Source organism: Schistocerca cancellata, chromosome 1 (genome assembly GCF_023864275.1).
Source record: "Schistocerca cancellata isolate TAMUIC-IGC-003103 chromosome 1, iqSchCanc2.1, whole genome shotgun sequence".
NCBI lineage: Eukaryota > Metazoa > Arthropoda > Insecta > Orthoptera > Acrididae > Schistocerca > Schistocerca cancellata.
This window is the reverse complement of record NC_064626.1, coordinates 962,586,621-962,605,916: the sequence shown is the minus strand read 5'-3', so window position 1 is coordinate 962,605,916 and position 19,296 is coordinate 962,586,621.

The window sequence follows — 19,296 nt, the reverse complement described above, 5'->3', positions numbered from 1 at the left end:
CGCTGTGATACCGCCGATGATTCACTTTTGTCGAAGGGACGATGAAAGTGACAAAAACTTCCATAGCAGGAATAAAGGTTTTTTTCTTTTACTAAACCCAAATTATTAGCGGCTAGAAATCAGTGTACAAAGCCAGACCAACAAGCATTACATGCATTGACCAAAAAAAGGATAGTGCATTGAGAATGGCTAGCTACTAGTTGAAATTTAGATCTGCCACTAAAAATTGCAAAAGACGGCTTATAGCTGTAATCTATTATTTACAAATCAAAATAACGGTCGCTGCGTGCAACTGTCTCTGAATGGACAGTAGCCTGATAAAGAAATCAGTACTTCATTATTACCGGGGAAGAGTTGCTAGAAGCGGAAGTAACTTCCGCCATATATCGAAATAATGTGATAGGAGCTCCGCTTTTCACGACATACGACGTGGAAAAAAAAAAAACACCTAACGCGCATGCCTATCTCAGCATTGTATCTTATGTACTATTCATAAAAATTACTTGTAACAAAATGTCGTTTGGTAGTAAACTGACTGCAAACTACGGTAATTTGGCAACACTGTAACCCTATTTATGGGAAGCATTTTCATTCAATACATACAGGAATCTGGGTTCGAATGTAGCAAATGAAGTGGATAGTTACAGTGCACTTAATTGACGTACCTATATCGCGCTTAAGGCGGAAGGACACTTACATAAAATTGAAGTAAGCTTGAAGTCAATAGTGAAGCGTAAGATAAGTGGGGATAAACCAAATGGAAGCTGGTGTCTGTTTACTTTGTGGAAATAGGATGTCGGAAGTAGGGGAAGCAATGCTGGAAACGGATCGTAAATACTGGAGGATGTAGTAAGTTGTAAAAGGACTGAACTTTTAAGGACAAAATACATCTTTAAAAGCAGAATAGTAAAAATCACTGTACTGTCGTTTCTGTGACAGTACTGCGAAACTTCAGTGTTGTGTACAGAACTTGCTCTCATTACTCTATAATTCTCAAGAACCATCACAAGGGCCAGCCTAAAATTAATAAAATCAAATATACGTAACAGCCTTATAACTTAGTGTAATAAAATGTAGTTCTGTGCTAATTTTTAGCAGTATGACTTCAAGAGATGACTATTTGGCAACACTGTAACGACATGTATGGCAAATACCATCGTTCAAGACATATAGGAGCCTAGGGTTGACTGTACTAGATGAAGTGGATCGTCAAGACTCACCTAAATGATGTGCATATACAACGCTGGAGGCGGAAGAGGATGTACATGAATGAATTCAACAGAAAACTGCAAGAGAAGAAAAGATGGACCAAATTGATGGCTCAGCGTAGTTCGTACTGTTGGGCAGACAATTTTACCTCTTAAGTGTTGAAAACTAGAAAATATAAATCGAAATTGATGGCTGTGTCAGACTCTATTCACGTTTTTCCTCGGATCAAAAGTATTTAATACATGTTAGCTATCGCATTGTAACTAAACGTTTAATAGAATCGAACCGGTCGTGTAACAGTTCCTCCAGCAACGGTCACGTAAGTATTGTACAATAATTGAGTGTAAAGGATTCCGGTCTTGGATGGAATATGAACAGAGATGTATCTAGAGCTACGAACTGACCACTTATTGGCAGTAGCATATGCGTGGGGTAAAGTTATGGAGAAGTTGTCATGTTCACCGTCTCAGATTGAAACGGTAGACTATTAATCTCAGTCCCAATGTCCACATTGTCGGATCCCGGGGCCACTGTTCACCGTCTCAGGCGAATTTCAGGATAGTCTGTACATGAATGCGACAGCTGATACTTGCTCTTTTGGGGCGCCTTCACATCGGATCACTTGCATTCCTTCGTTTACCCCGCCTCATTCTCCACTCGTCGGCTCTGTTCGCGGCCGTGGCTAGTTTTTTCATTATTCCTCTCCCCCCCCCCCCCCCCCAAGTGTCAGGCGCAGACCTCTGCCTCAACTCGTCGTTCACTTATTGTGAGCAAAAACTTCCACTGAGTCCTAGCTACTTTAAAGTATTTTTCCCCAGTGATGTAATAAAGACAGACAAAATTCAGCAACCGTTAACACTACAGGAAAACAGAATACGCTTGCACGCAACCATGCGCTCACGTCAGTGAATTTCTTAAATATGCGTTGTGACATTAACGCTGCCTCACAGAGACCTTTTCATTGCGTCACTGGCGGGCGGCCGATGCTTCCAGCTTATGGCAGTGAAAGAGTGGTGGCTGGTACAGTTCTGACAGGGTCGTCAATATTTACACGAACTCCATAAACAGGCGTCCAGTGTCTCCGTTCACAACAGTCAAACGACGGATGATACAACAGTAGTTGAAGAAAACAATGTTGTGGGATTGAATCACGTTTCTACACTCCTTTATTCATGTACTAGTTTTATTATGGATACTGTCAGCTGGAATGAAATTTTTAAGGATGGTAAATGGCGGTTCTCTGAGAGATCAAATAAAGAATTCTGAAATAGGGAAAGAATTAAAAATATTTTACATGAATAAAAGAACAGAAAACGAGATAGCAAAAAAGAAAAAAGCGTTTTCAATGGAGACAGAAAGAATAGTCAGACATGTAATAGATTATAGACCTGTAGGAAAGAGATACAGGAACACCAAGGGAAAGGTGGCATTTGTAAAGACGGAACAGGCTATACTGCTACTCCCCGAAGAGAAAAAAAGAAGTTTTATTAAGCTTTAACGCTCTTGGTTTTATCAATCGGGCAAACTTAATTGGTCTCAACACATGCACCCTGAATTTAGACCTGTTGCTATCTAGTTACAGTCAGGTAAGACCCTAGATATGCTAGTTGGATCTGGACAGAAGTGATGCATACAGAGACCACTTCATTAGTTCATTGCAGTTGCCTCAGAACTCACAATAAGCAGAAGTTCCTGGATAATAGTATGCTTACAAAACTGTTAGTGTCACTCCTTTTACTTTCCAGTGAAACAGTGATGTACATTACGCTTTAACAAACTTTGCCATTATTTATCTTTCGGTTATTCTCCAGGTTGAAAAGACCGAACCTGAAGAATAACATATGTATGGTTTATTAACAACACTCGTCTTCGAAAAACCAACTACAACTGAAGAGACAGCCGTACCTCGTGCAGTCATTCATGACACTACTGAGACCTGGTACCAAGGAAGGCAGGATTGGGTTACGATTGTGGACGGGGCCGTAATCAATTGCTGTTGGTTAGTTTATTTATCAATCACGTACACTTTATTTGGAAATAACAACAAATGAACGGTGATAATAAATTAAGAAGTGTTCCATGGCTGAAGGCCTTAATAGCAAAGAATACAAAACTATTTTTCGGCTGAAGGCACCAATAGCGATAATTTAAAACTGTTTCACGGCCGAAGGCCTGAATAGCAATCTTAAGAAAAAGTTAAACTACTTCAACCTGCAATTACAGTTATTAAAATATTTTTAAAAGACCAGTCATCAAAATGTGACTGCTAGAATACAATTGTCTAATTAAAATTTTTAAGACAAGTAACACCCACAGCTGGAGGGCTTAATGACAACAAATTCAAACTATTTCACGTCTGAAGACCTGAACAGGAATCTTTTAAGAACCAGTTAACTTCTTCAACTTGCAATTAGAGTTATTAAAATATTTTTAAAAGAACAATGTCAGTCTCACTACTAGACTACAATTGTCTAATTAAAATTTTAATACTTTAAAAACTGTTTCATGGCTGCAGGCCTGATTAGCAATCCTTTAAGAACCAGTTAAACATCTTCAAACATGATATTACAGTTATTGAAGTAAACAAAAAAAAAACGATCATCGAATCTGACCAAAGCAAGGACGGGGGGGGGGGGGGGGGGGGCGCATACGTTGCTCCAAGGACCGACCTGGGAAAGTCCCTCAAAACTTCACAAGCGATGAGACAGGCAGCCAAGAGTTGCATTAACTTCACGAGATGGTAGCTCAGACTAGTGGCAGTTTAAATGCATGAGCAATAATCATTTGCCGTCTCTACCTAACGTCTGAAGACCAATACAATGATGGAATAACAGACCCAGGCCGGAACCAGTCAGCACTATGTCTTCAGACTCTGGTGTTTAGAGCATATGGAAGCAGAAAGGAACAAAACCACACCACTCAACCCACAAAACAAGGAAGCTGTCGAACTACACGCCTTACAGGACAGCAGCGGCAAGGCGAAGAGAAGTACACTGCCGTAACAAACACTAAGCTCCACGGCAGGTAAGTGGGCCATTACCGGCCACTAAGCAGGAAAAATACACTGGCTGAACACAAGTAATAACGTATATAATGCAACAATTAATAATAAGAAGTGGAGGAAAGCTAATTAGGTTCGCCTTCCCCAAACGCTCCACTCGCTACTCTTCGTCTCGACGACACTGCGAGCAGCAACACGCAAGTAAATGGAGAGATCTCGAAATGGTGCAGGTTTCACTACTTGAATTAAAGTCCTCTCAGCTTAAACATCCTGGGTCCGGTTGACAACGAGGTTGTACCCCTCGCGACTACAGCCCTTCCATCCGGCAGTGCATGCGTGCCGCCAGTGGTCCCCAGCATGTTCTCGCACTGTGCGGACCTGGCTGCTCGTCGATCACCAACCGAACTGCCGACTCACCACACGGAAACACAACAACGTCGCCCTAAAGATAGTACCACAGTAACTAGATATCTATAACCGCCGCTGCTGCCACTAGTGGACAGACAACGCTTGCAAACAGAGTGGCGCCAATGAACACAAGAGGAAGACGACAACCGTAACTATACCAACTAAACGATGACAACCTAGCAATGGCACCAACGCGAGCCGCAGCACGGCTCAACTACAACAGACAAAAGTTACAATAATCAAATTTTCATTCTGCAGCGGATTGTGCGCTGATATGAAACTTCCTGCCAGTTTAAAACTGTGTGCCGGACCGAAACTCGAGATCGGGGCCTTTACCTTTCGCAGGCAAGTGCTCTACCATCACATACTCCGATACAGAGTGAAAATTTCATTCTGAAAACATCCCCCAGGCTGTGGCAAAGCTGTGTCTCCGCAATAACCTTTCTTCCAGGAGTGCTAGTTCTGCTAGGTTCGCAGGAAAGCTTCTGTGAAGTTTGGAAAGTAGGAGACGAGGTACTGGCGGAATTGAAGCTGTGGGGACGGGTCGTAGATGGTAGAGCATTTTCACGCGAAAGGCAAAGGCCCCAAGTTCGAATCTCGGTCTGGCACACATTTTTAATCGGCCAGGAAGTTACAGAAATTACCATGTGTGTAATATACTGCTATTCGTACAGAAATGAAAATATGGGAATAAATGGACGACAACTTCAGAGCATAAAACCAGCTAGTAGTTAAGGCACGAAAACTGGTTCTTTTGTATTTGTAATATTTTTATATTTAACTAATACCAGAAGTGACGTTCTCTTCTTTGACGCCTGTAAAAGGTGTTTTTAATCTTTTTCTTTCGTCATCAGTCTCCTCCACTAGTTTGATGAGAACCGAAATGACTTCCTTTCCTATGCCAACCTCTTCGTCGCTGGTTAATACTTACACGCAACATCCTCAGTTATTTGTTGGATATATTGCAGTCTCTGTCTATCCATACAGGTTTTGCTTTCTGTAGGTCCCTCTAGTACCATGTAAGTTATTCTTTGATGTCTTAAAACATGTGCTATTGTGCTAGTCTTAAAACATGTGCTATTGTGCTAGCCATTCATCGATTGTATTTTCCACTTATTCTTTTGTGACTTATTCTCTGGAGAACCTCCTCATTCCACAGACAAAGATTCTTTCTATACATCTATATGCACAAAACGTACAGTATAAGAAATTTCTCTCTCAAATCTATTTTGGATACTAACAGGCTTCCTTTTGTGACGATTACCCTTTGCCTTCGTTTATGTGCAACGGTTGACACATACTTAACAAAATTTATGGGATGGCCATATGCACACAAAGAAGGTGGTAGTATCGCGTACATAAGGTGTAAAAGGGCAGTAAATTGGCGGAGCTGTCATTTGCACTCAAGCGACTGATGTGAAAACGTTTCCGACGTGATTATAGCAGCACCACAGCATTTAATAAACCTTAAACGCGGAACAGTGGTTGGAGTTAGATACATGGGACATTCCATTTCGGAATTCATTAGGGAATTCAGTATTCCGAGATCAACCGTGCCAAGAGTGTGCCGGGAATACCAGATTTTAGACATTTCCTCTCACCACGGACAACGCAGTGGCCGACGGCCTTCACTTAACAACCGAGAGCAGCGGCGTTTGCGTGGAGTTGTCAGTCTAACAAACAAGCAATAATCCATAAAATAACGGCAGAAATCAATGTATCCGTTAGAACAGTGCTGCGAAATTTGCCTTTAATGTGCTGTGGTAAAAGACGACCGACGCGAGTGCCTTTGTTAAAGCCGTGTCTCTCCTGGGCTCGTGACCACATCCGATGGACTTTAGACGAATGGAAAACCAGGTTGTGATTAGATGAGTGCCGACTGCAGTTGGTAAGAGCTGATGGCACAGTTCGAGTGCCATTCACTCAACTTGTCAACAACGCACTGTGCGAGCTGGTGGTGGTTCCATAATGGCTGTGTTTCAATGGAATGATCTGTGTCCTCTGGTCCAACTCAGCCGATCATTGGTTCGGAATGGTTATGCTCTGCTACTTGGAAACTATTTAAAACGGTTCTTGGACTTAATTACCCAGAAAACGATGAAATTTCTTTGGATGACAATGACACCGGGCCACAATTGTTTGCAATTTGTTTGAAGAACATTCTGGACAATTCGAGCGAATGATTTGGACACGCATATTGCCCAACATGAATCCCATCCAGCATTTATGGAACGTGATCAAGAGGTCAATTGGTGCAGAAATTCTGCATCGGCAACACTTCGAAATTATGGATGGCTGTAGAGGGATCATGGCTTCATATTTCTACAGGGGACTTCCAACGACTCGTTGAGTCGATTCCATGACCGCCAACTCAATGTATCACTTGCATCTTAGCTGAATAGTTCACTTCGTCTACAATGTGTGACCTCATGTTTTGACGCATTTACTGACCTTACGACTTATCTTAGAAGAAAGATTAAGGAAAGGCAAACCTACGTTTCTAGCATTTGTAGACTTAGAGAAGGCTTTTTACAATGTTGACTGGAATACTCTCTTTCAAATTCTAAAGGTGGCTGGGGTAAAATACAGGGAGCGAAAGGCTATTTACAATTTGTACAGAAACCAGATGGCAGTTGTAAGAGTCGAGGGACATCAAAGGGAAGCAGTGGTTGGGAAGGGAGTAAGACAGGGTTGTAGCCTCTCCCCGATGTTATTCAATCAGTAAATTGAGCAAGCAGTAAAGGAAACAAAAGAAAAATTCGGAGTAGGTATTAAAATCCATGGAGAAGAAATAAAAACTTGAAGTTCGCCGATGACATTGTAATTCTGTCAGACAGCAAAGCACTTGGAAGAGCAGTTGAATGAAATTGATGGTGTCTTGAAGGGAGGATATAAGATGAACATCAACAAAAGCAAAACGAGGATAATGGAATGTAGTCGAATTAAGTCTGGTGATGTTGAGGCTATTGGATTAGGAAATGAGACGCTTATTGTAGTAAAGGAGTTTTGCTATTTGGGGAGCAAAATAAATGAAGAGGGTCGAAGTAGGGAGGATATAAAATGTAGACTGGCAATGGCAAGGAAAGCGTTTCTGGAGAAGAGAAATTTGTTAACATCGAGTATAGATTTAAGTGTCAGGAAGTCATTTCTGAAAATATTTGTATGGAGTATAGCCATGTATGGAAGTGAAACATGGACGGTAAATAGTTTGGACAAGAAGAGAATAGAAGCTTTCGAAATGTGGTGCTACAGAAGAATGCTGAAGATTAGATGGGTAGATCACATAACTAATGAGGAAGTCTTGAATAGGATTGGGGAGAAGAGAAGTTTGTGGCACAACTTGACCAGAAGAAGGGATCGGTTGGTAGGACATGTTCTGAGGCATCAAGGGATCACCAATTTAGTATTGGAGGGCAGCGTGGAGGGTAAAAATCGTAGGGGGAGACCAAGAGATGAATACACTAAGCAGATTCAGAAGGATGTAGGTTGCAGTAGGTACTGCGAGATGATGAAGCTTGCACAGGATAGAGTAGCATGGAGAGCTGCATCAAACCAGTCTCAGGACTAAAGACCACAACAACAACACATCGCGAATATCATATCTTCTACTGTTCAGATTTTCACTTGTTTTTTTCTTCAGTTCATTATCCACGTATATTAGACTGTTTTTTTCAATTCAACAGGTGCTGGATTTCCTAATTTCAATTTCGGTGAGTCTTATCATTGATATTCGTTCTCCCTGAGTATCAGTTTCACCCTGGAACCTTTCATTTATTTCCGTTATTGCTTCTTCGATGTATAGACTGAACATTAGGGAAGAAAGAATGACTACTTTTCTGATTGCTTTTCTTAATCCGGGCACTTGGTCTTTTGTTCATTTCCTTCGCTTTTGGTTTTATACAATATATGTATTACTCAATATTCCCAGTAACTTCTACGTACTTTTCTGAGAATTTCGAAGATGTTGCACCATTTTATGTTTATTTATTTATTTAAATGTCAAGTTCCGTAAGACCAAATTGAGGAGCAATCCTCAAGGTCATGGAACGTGTCAGTACATGAACTTACAACATAAAAAGTAATAACAGATAAAAATAAATGTTCATGAACCTGAAAGAAAACCAGTCCATAAGTTTAAGCAAACGCTATCAGCAATACAATGAGAATCATCATAATTTTTCAAGGAACTCCTCGACAGAATAGGAGTGACCCATGAGGAAACTCTTCAGTTTCGATTTGAAAGTGCGTGGATTACTGCTAAGATTTTTGAATTCGAGTGGCAGCTTATTGAAAATGGATGCAGCAGTATACTGCACACATTTTTGCGCAAGAGTTAAGGAAGTCCGATCCAAATGGAGGTTTGATTTCTGCCGAGTATTAACCGAGTGAAAGCTGCTTATTTTTGGAAATAAACTGATATTGGTAACAAGAAACGACAATAAGGAATATACATATTGAGAGGCCAATGTCAAATTACCCAGACTCGTGAAAAGAGGTCGACAAGAGGTTCGTGAACTCACACCACTTATTGCCCGAACCACCCGTTTGAGCCAAAAATATCCTTCTAGAATGGGAAGAGTTACCCCAAAACATAATACCGTAAGACATAAGTGAATGAAAATAAGCAAAGTAGACTAATTTACGTGTCGAAATATCACTCACTTTCAATACCGTTCGAATAGTGAAAATGGCAGTATTAAGTCTTTGAACAAGATCCTGAACGTGGGCTTTCCACAACAGCTTACTATCTATCCGAACACCTAGGAATTTGAACTGTTCAGTTTCACTAATCATATGCCCGTTCTGTGAGATTAAAACGTCAGGTTTTGTTGAATTGTGTGTTAGGAACTGTAAAAACTTAGTCTTACTGTGATTTAACGTTAGTTTATTTTCTACAAGCCATGAACTGAGGTCATGTACTGCTCTACTTGAAACCGAGTCAATGTTGCACACATCCTTAACTACCAAGCTAGTGTCATCAGCAAACAGAAATATTTTAGAGTTACCCATAATACTAGAGGGCATATCATTTATATAAATAAGGAACAGGAGCGGCCCGAACACTGATCCCTGGGGCACCCCCCACTTGACAGGACCCCACTCAGATCCCATATCACAGCCGTTATCAACATTGTGAATAATGACCTTTTGCTGCCTGTTGCTAAAGTAAGAGGTGAACCAATTGTGAGCTACTCCCCTTATTCCGTAATGGTCCAACATCTGGAGCAATATTGTGTGATCAACAGAGTCAAATGCCTTTGTTAAATCAAAAAATACGCCAAGCGTTCGAAACTTTTTGTTTAGCACATCCAGTACCTCACAGAGAAAAGAATATTGCATTTTCAGTTGTCAAACGACTTCTAAAGCCGAACTGTACATTTGATAGCAAATCGTGTGATATAAAATGATCAATTAACCTAACATACACAGCCTTTTCGATAACTTTTGCAAAAACTGATGGCATAGAAACAGGTCTAAAATTATCTACATTATCCCTGTCTCCCTTTTTATAAAGCGGCTTTACTACTGAGTACTTTAATCGCTCAGGAAACTGACCATTCCTAAAGGAAAAATTACAAATATGGCTAAATACAGGGCTAACATGTGCAGAACAGTACTTTAATATTCTACTAGACACTCCATCATAACCATGAGAGTCATTAGTCTTCAGTGATTTGATTATTGTCTCAATCTCCCTCTTGACTGTATCACAGATGAGTATTTCAGACATCAATCTCAGGAAGGCATTAGCTAAGAAATTTATATGATTTCCTGTAGATACTAAATTTTTATTTAATTCACCAGCAATGCTCAGAAAATGGTTGTTAAATACTGTACATATATCTGATTTATCAGTAACAGAAATATTATTACTGCAAACTGACTTTATATCATCAACCGTGTGCTGCTGAGCAGACTTTTCCTTCACAACTGACCATATGGCTTTAATTTTATCCTGTGAATTGCTCTTCTATTTGCGTACCACATACTTTTTGCCTTGCTAATAATATTTTTAAGCACCTTACAATACTGTTTGTATTGGGCTACTGTAGCTTGATTGTGACTACTTCTAACATTTTGATATAATTCCCGCTTTGTTCTACATGATATCCTTATCCCACTAGTCAGCCAACCGGGCTGTCCATTACTGCTAGTACCCCGTTTAGAATGTTCTAATGGAAAGCAATTCTCAAAGAGCATGAGAAATGTGTTATGGAAAGCATTGTATTTATCATCTACATTATCAGCACTATAAACATCTTGCCACTCTTGTTCCTTGACAAGTTTTGAAAAACTCTATTGCTGTTGGATTAACTTTCCTACGTAGTTTGTATTTAAATACGACATTGGTTAGAGTACAAAAACCTTTTAGTGTTAAAATTTGTGCATCATGGTCTGAAAGGCCATTCACCCTTTTACTAACAGAATGCCCATCTAGTAATTAAGAATGAATAAAAATTTTGTCTATGACTGTGCTACTGTTCCCCTGCACCCTAGTTGGAAAAAAACACAGTTTGCATCAGATCATATGAATTTAGGAGATCTACCAACATCCTTTTTCTTGCACAATCATGTACAAAATTGATATTGAAGTCACCACATAGAACTACTTTCTGGTACTTCCTACAAAGTGAATCAAGAACCCTCTCTAGCTTAAGCAAAAATGCTCTGAAGTCTGAGTTAGGGGACCTATAAACAAGAGCAATTAGAAGTTTAGTTTCACTAAATTCAACTAATGCTGCACAACTTTCAAATATCTTTACAGTGCAGTGTCGTGATACGTCTATGGGCTCAAATGAAATACTATTTTTTACGTACAGAGCCACTCCCCGACCCCGCAAGGAACTCCTTGAGAAACAGCCAGCGAATCTGTAGCCTGGCAAAGGAAGCCTTTGAAATATCAAATTATTTAAGTGGTGCTCTGATATACCAATAATTTCAGAGTTAACACCTATTAGCAGTTCACTTACTTTATCCCTAATACCTCATATTTTGATGAAATATGCTAATTCCTTCTCTACTTGGAAACATTACATCCTCTGGAGGTGAGCCATTAGTTAGAGGCACTTCCTTTAAGCAGGTATACCTATCACCTGACTTCAGTCTAAAAAAGGTGCAGCTCTAACACCAACTACTATAGGAATTTTTCCATGAGTGATACCGCCACCACCACCACCACCCACTACACTGTCACCTATAAGCTTAGCCAGCCTCCCCTTCCCATGCCTATTGAGGTTCAGGCCATGCCTAGTGAAACCCCATCTACTGATAGACCCAACTGGCACCACTGAGATGTGATCCATGCCCTCCGCCATCAGTGCCCTCCCCAGCCCCACGTTAACGCGCCTAACAGCCGCATTAAGGTGAGGCCGATCATGACGCTGAAACAGTTGCACGAAATGCACATTAGTACCACCAGTTTGAGTAGCTATCTTAACCAAGTCACCACTGACATCATATTCCCCGTTCCTATCGAGACTGTTCCCTACTCCACCCACTATCACTACCTGATCCTCTTTCGTAAAATTCTTACATAACTCCCCTATGCCTTCAGTCACCTGAGCCAATCCTGCACTAGGCTTCACAATGCTGGTAACCTGGTACTCACTCCCCAACACTTCCTGCAACTGCTGGCCCACACCTCTACCGTGGGAACTACCTAGCAGCAGAACCTTCTTTCTGCTAGACTTTGTAACTAACCTAGGCCTCCTAATTGCTGAGGACTGCTGCAAGTTACCTACATCTACGGCTACACGAGGCTCCTCTCCACTCAACTCTGACAGCTGGTCGTATCTATTGCATGTATGCAAAGTAAAACTGCCTGAGTACCTCCTCTTCCTAGCTACCTTCTTGCCAACTGCCAGTTCCCATTCCCCACCACCCTCCTCAACTTATCTAGTTCCTCCTTTGCGCACTGTAACTGCACCTGAAGGGCACAGATCTTACGCTCCTGCTCCTCTATTAACTTGTTTCTACTACAGATTCTACATTCCCAGGAGAGGATCTCCCTAAAATGACCACTGGCTTCCCCATTGCATTCCCCCCAATGAAAATACTTTGAACAAATCCCACACCGTAATCCACTAGTAACAAACCTACGACAGAACCCACACTTTTGTCATGGTAAATTTTACAGTTACTGAAAACAAACTATACGTCTACGTTACCAAAGTTCAATTACACCAGTACAACTATTTACGAACTAACAATAATGGTCTCGAAATTCTCTGCCTACTAAGAAAGCAGCTACTTGTATTAATACTACTACAACACAGCCGATACCAATACCAGCAAAACTTCACAAAATTATTAGCTACAACCAAAACATTAAAACTACCACTGTAACACTAAGCGAAGTTAAAACACTATATGGAAAATTTTACTGAAATATTTCACTAGAATGAATAATAAACGTCAGTTGAAAACTAAAGCACGAAAATTACTAACGACTTCAACACACTGAAAACTCTCTAAAACACAGCGAGCGAACGATTACAAAAGATTATTAAGTTGTTATTTCGCCACAAACGGCATGCAACACCGCTGAAATCTATTAAATTTAATAACTGTATTACAGAGCACAAAGCAGTTTGTCAGTACTTAGCTTATAACCGCTACAGCTGCAGTGCACGCCGCAAAATGTAAACACACTACTGAGGCGCGAGGCTTAGACGAACGACGAAAGCAGACTCACAAATAAGACCACTCGAGTCAATAACACAGGAAGAAAGACTGAGATGAATGAAAATCCACTAATAAGTTACTTTTACGGCAAATATTAAAACAAATAAACTTTAAAATAAGTAAATGAAGTCTAAAATTTATAAAATATTAATGAGATATTTCAACAGCAGTGCAGCACACGTGACGTCACGTGTTGTCAAACGTTCTTTCCAGTGTGACAAATCGTGAGGTGTCTTGCCTCAGATACCAAGCACTACATCTGCACTAACTTCTTGATAACTTTATCTTTCCTGACTGTCATATAACAGTTCTCAATTTTCTTTACCATTCTTCTGTATTTTACTCTGGTCAACAACTTGGATTTATGAGCTGTTAGGTCGATGGTGTGATAGTTCTCACATTTAGCGTCCTTTCATACCTTCAGGATTGTGTGGATGATATTTTTTCCGAAAATTTGGTTTCTTGTCTCCACTCAAACGGACATCAACTGAAATAATCGTTTGGTTGCCTCTTTGAAACAGAACATAGAGCGAAATGCCATGACTTAAAAGAATATATGCAGGAGCAGTGCACATCCTTGTTGACGATTGCAAATAATGCGATGGACATAACCTTCTGAAGAAGGACACTAAGTGCCCGAAACCGGTAAAGAAATTAAATTTCTTTTATGCAACTAGTTGCTTATTATTGCATTAGATTCTTGATGTTACTTGTAGCACGCATGTCTTGTGGACTTCAATTGTCGCTTATTGGAATGCAAGAAAATTGACTAGAAGGAAAATATTTTTGGGGGAACTTAGAAAGTCACTGGTAGTTAGATGAGCACATTGCATCAAGGAAGCGTTTTCCAAAAGCAGAAGGTTCTCTGAGAATGGTCAGAAGCATACAAAAACCTGAGGGAAAGGCAGGTGTAAGAGGGAAAGAATGTGATATGAACGGACAAACGGACTGATGGATGTTGAGAATGACTTCCTGGATATTAACAACATTTTGAAATATAACAATGTCGATGGCTTACAACTCTACGAAAAGTATATGTGAGTAGAAGATTTTTGCAGCGTTTTATTATGTCGGGTCTTATTGACCCTATAAGTATATTTGTATTGTAAAAGTGAACAAATCAGCGGGATTAATGGTGGATTTTTGCTCACACTGCCCGACACTTTTTCTAATTCGTTTATTTCCAGTTCTTTTCTTGTTTCGGTACATTTTTGAGTCCAATTTGAACAAGATAAAATGGTTCAAATGGCTCTGAGTACTATGGGACTTAACATCTGAGGTCATCAGTCCCCTAGACTTAGAACTACTTAAACCTAACTAACCTATGGACAGCACACACATCCATGACCGAGGCAGGATTCGAACCTGTGACCGTAGCAGCAGCTCGGTTCCGGACTGAAGCGCCTAGAACCGCTCGGCCACAATGGCCGGCGAATAAGATAAAAACTGTAGAGGAAGATAAAGATTAGAATACGCCAAGCAAATAATGGAGGATGTAAGTTGCAGTTGCTACTATGAGATATTGAGGGTGGCACAGGAGGGGAATTCGTAAAGGGCCGCATCAACCAGAAAAAAAGAAAAAAATTCTACTGGAAATCAATCAGCTGCATTTCAGTTTCTTCCATTTCTGTCCACTCAAATTTAGTCAACTACAGGATATCCAGTGAAGTCACATGTCGATACAAAATGCATTTTAGTGTTTCTGACAACTCTTTGACCTGAGAAAATCTCGATGAAAATTCTTCGACTGAAGAAAATATTACCCAAGAAAATTCCCTAGTGACATTTTCTTGTTCTGGCTTTTTGTACAAATCCAAATCGCTAGAAATTTTTTTCGGTTTTGGGAAGTACTTGTAGTTTGTGGAAGCAATATCGTTACTAAAAACTTGCAGTTAGTCTCAAAAGAGCGAATAAAATCTATCGTAACAATAAGCATTTTGAGGATGCCTTGAAGCTTTACGTTCAAATCATTGAAATGCTGGCATACGTTTGTAAAAATTATCAGTTTTTTTAAACCATGGGACATGCATTAATTGTGAATACTGCCCATTGTACAATGTTCCCTCATGTTGCTAAAATAGACTGGTTTCTTCCAAACAATCCACAAATCTTTTTAAGATTTTTTTATACAGCAGTACAGCTGACTTCATCTAACAAAGATTCGAATTTTCGTTTATTAGAACCTTGCGACGATATAAGGTTCACTAATTTAGTGACAATGGGCAGTATATTATCAAGGTAAGCGAAATCACCCTTTGCACACAAAGCCTGTTGATGAGTAATGCAATGGAATTCAATAATAAAACGTCCAATACGTAGTTGGTATAAACTAGTAAAACCATTTTTTTTGCCGGCCTTATTGGGGGAACAATCAGTCGTCATGGAAACAATTTTGCTTCAATCGATTTCTTTTTAAGTAAGTGAATTTTTAACAGCCATTCAAATATCTGCTATCTCAGTAGTAGCTGGCAACGATATCATTCCAATCAGTTCTTCTTTGATGTCATTTACAAAAACGAAGTCGAGCAAAACGGGGAGGTTTAGTTACATCTACACTAACGTCAAGACACAACGAAATGTAAGGCGATGCCTTGATATCATTTTCTCTTGTTATTTTACATTTTCCATCAATTTTATGATTCTATCTTTTATAGCATTTCTAGATAAAGGACTTTATTTGATGGGCTCCATTACCTTACGTTTAATTCTAAAATATTCAAAGAGTGATGTGGCACATGTTAATCAGGCTTTTTTAAAAAATTCCTTGTTGCCAAAAAGGTTTACCATGCCAGGCAGTGATATTTATAGCTGAGAAACTTGCGGCACTGGTATGGCAATCCTGCTAACATATTTAACCATTGATGTCGGCTGTCTGTTTCTGTGTTTAATAGCACGTGTAATGAACTGCTTTTACTCTAGTTCGCTTTTTTGGCTAAGGGGTTTTTAATTGGTTTCATGGTGCTGTTTTACATATGATGTAGGTACAACTGTCCCGGAACATCGTTTTATTGCCTTTATTAATCACAACATATTTCTCAGTCTGCCAGGTTTGGAATTTTCTGTTACATTTGTTTTGCATTTTTTGTTTCTTTCGTATGTTGAATAATACACAAGTTTGAAAATGATACTATATGTTATTACTGCTCACGATGTAAGTGTACAACAACCAAAAACAGAGAGGTGTGCAGTGTTTCGCGCGACATTTTGACACTACGGTACTTGTCAATAGGAGCCAGAAGTTGTCGTTGTTGGAAAAGCTGCCAGCCTATGCGATAGTGCTCTATTACAAATACATTTAAGAGTGGATGATGGTCTGTCATATACAACTTCTATGATGCTTCAACACCGATAGTTCGTTCACGGTGAACTTCGTTACTTCATATACAGATGTCTAAATGAATTATTTCGATTAGGTAGGCCTGCATAAATTCTTCGTTGAATGCCGTGTCCAATTTATTTGATCGCATGCCAGCAGGGGCACGAGTACCAATGGTTCGCCATCCCTGCCCTGAGCGTTCCAAATTTGGCACCCATTTCTTCTTCTATCAGCAGATAGTTCTTCTCGCTCGTAGGTGCCCTCAATGCACTCCTCCCACCTATCTGCTCTTTCATTTGTATTTGACAGTGTGCTGTAGATTATTCAGAGGTCGAAGGTTGCTGAGAAACATGTGAGAGCCGAGTTCTGGGCCTTGGAAACCACTGAACAAAACCCGCCGCATCGGGCAGAGCGACGGAGCAGCCACCTGCGATGGCAGATGCTGGCGCAGCTATTGTGCGGCGACACTCCCAGATTATCCCTGCAGGGCGAAAAGAGGCGACCCACCGTATTTACACGGCGGAGCAGAGAGACGTCTCCTGTGTCGTCTTCTCCGGCTATCCCCCTGAGACGGCACCCAAAGCCTGTGCTCGTCTGAAACCGCAGACGCACTCAAGTAGGAAGTAGCAGGACTGCAGCTAAAATTTCCAGGCTGCATCCTCACGTTTTGTCTACGACTATGGGAGACATCTTCGTAGGTACAACGGCAACTGCTAGCGTTTTACCTCCGCAATAGTAGACGGACCGTCGGGATATAATTTTATATATCGACCATGACCACTCAGCCTGGAAGTTTTAACTGAAGTAAACACCGGTCGAGAAAGCCTATGTTGTATAAGTGGTAGAACTGTTACTTGGGTCATGTTACGTTAATACATAACGACGTGTAACTTTCACCAATCGCGTAATAACCAGTTTTTATAGATATTGTCAGTTACTTAGTTTCATTCTGCTGAATATTTCACTCGGTTTGCCTCAATCTGACCAAACGAAATCTCATTGTCCTTCTATGGAGCACAACACTGGTGCACCAGATTGTATGCCTCACTGCACAGGCGCTTACAACTTGATCAGCCCGACAAGTTGGTGACGTATTTTTCAGAAACCTTCGTCGTTCCGTAACATAGCCATATGTACGCGACCACGAATAGTGTAATGCAACAAATGTTACATCATGACACAGCCTCGTAAAATAAGCACAATGCACTCAATATTCAGCGTGTAAACCTCATTCAGCGAATATAATTAGGCACCGTCACAGGTTAACAACGAGATAGAAGTCGTAACGGAACAGAATCTCTCTAATATTATTTCCAACACAAATTAATTTATTTATTTTAGGTGGCGAGTTAGAACCATCAGGCTCTGTCTCACGTCTAACCAGCCATTCTACGCAATTTTTTCGTTACGTATGTTACGATAAACATGCGACACTACATTTAGAAATTAAAAATTACAATAAAACACACACACACACACACACACACACACACACACACACACACGCACGCACAGACAGAGGAAGAGAGAGAGAGAGAGAGAGAGAGTTTATATTCATACATGATACATAATTACCGGAAAGTGGGTTATAGTTATGAGTGCTGACAGCAGTGGGCATGAAAGGAAGGGGTGGGTGAGGGAAAGGAAGAAGACCATGATAACACACATTTGTTGAATATAAGGGGGAAGAGAGTGGCGTGTCTCATAGAGAAAAGAAAACTAATTGGGAGGGAATAAGCTCACCGGACAATAAATTAGTCACCTCAGTTCGCACGCACAAATGAATCGTTAAGCCTTAAAAACGGCACAGCGTTCGAATCACGTGCTCTACCGTGCACGTACTGCGGATACGAGAGTATAAAGCAGTAGCAATCAGTGAGACATTTACGTTTCAAGAGGACATTGTACCTAAACATGGGTAAATGTAAGGACGCAAGAGAGTGCTATAAAGGAGCTATCGTGTCTGTTGTGTCCATGGTATACAGTGTGTGAAGTTGCTGGATTTGTTGGTGTTTCTCGGTGGATTCTTCAACGTGTGTACAAGCTATGGTGTAGCACACGTGGCTGTAAAACACGACGTTGGAGTTATGGCCGAAAAGAGATAATGTCTGATAACACATGAAACGCGTTTCACGGCTTGTGAGTATCCACACTCAACGAGAATAGCAGGCAGTGAACGAAGGTCCATTCCAATCTGTAAGGCAGAGAACATTGCGTCAGGAACTACGTACAATGAACATTTGGGGTCAGTCACCTCACAAAAGACTATCGCTCACACAGACACGTAAAGACCTCAGAAACAAAGCGCATAGGGCTGGGAGAATATGTAACTGGTTTTCTGGACACTCCCCGGCCCTACTACATCGTCGCCGAAGTGACGTCAAATCGAAAGACTTGCACCCGGCGAACGGTCTACCCGACGGGAGGCCCTAGTCACACGACATTTTAACCTAGATTCGACGTAACTACACAATGTTGTGGATTCACTTCCTAACTGAATCATTGCGGTTAACTCCAGGGGCGAAATGGCAGGCATTAAATGACGTTTGCAAAGATTTTATCTGGAGGTGAATATTTTTTTTTTACTGCTGAGCTCGGGAGAACTAGCTTTAGTTTTGAAAGAGGAAAAATTTTTGGGGAAAATTTAAGGGGGCGATAACAGCAATTCTGCGCAGAG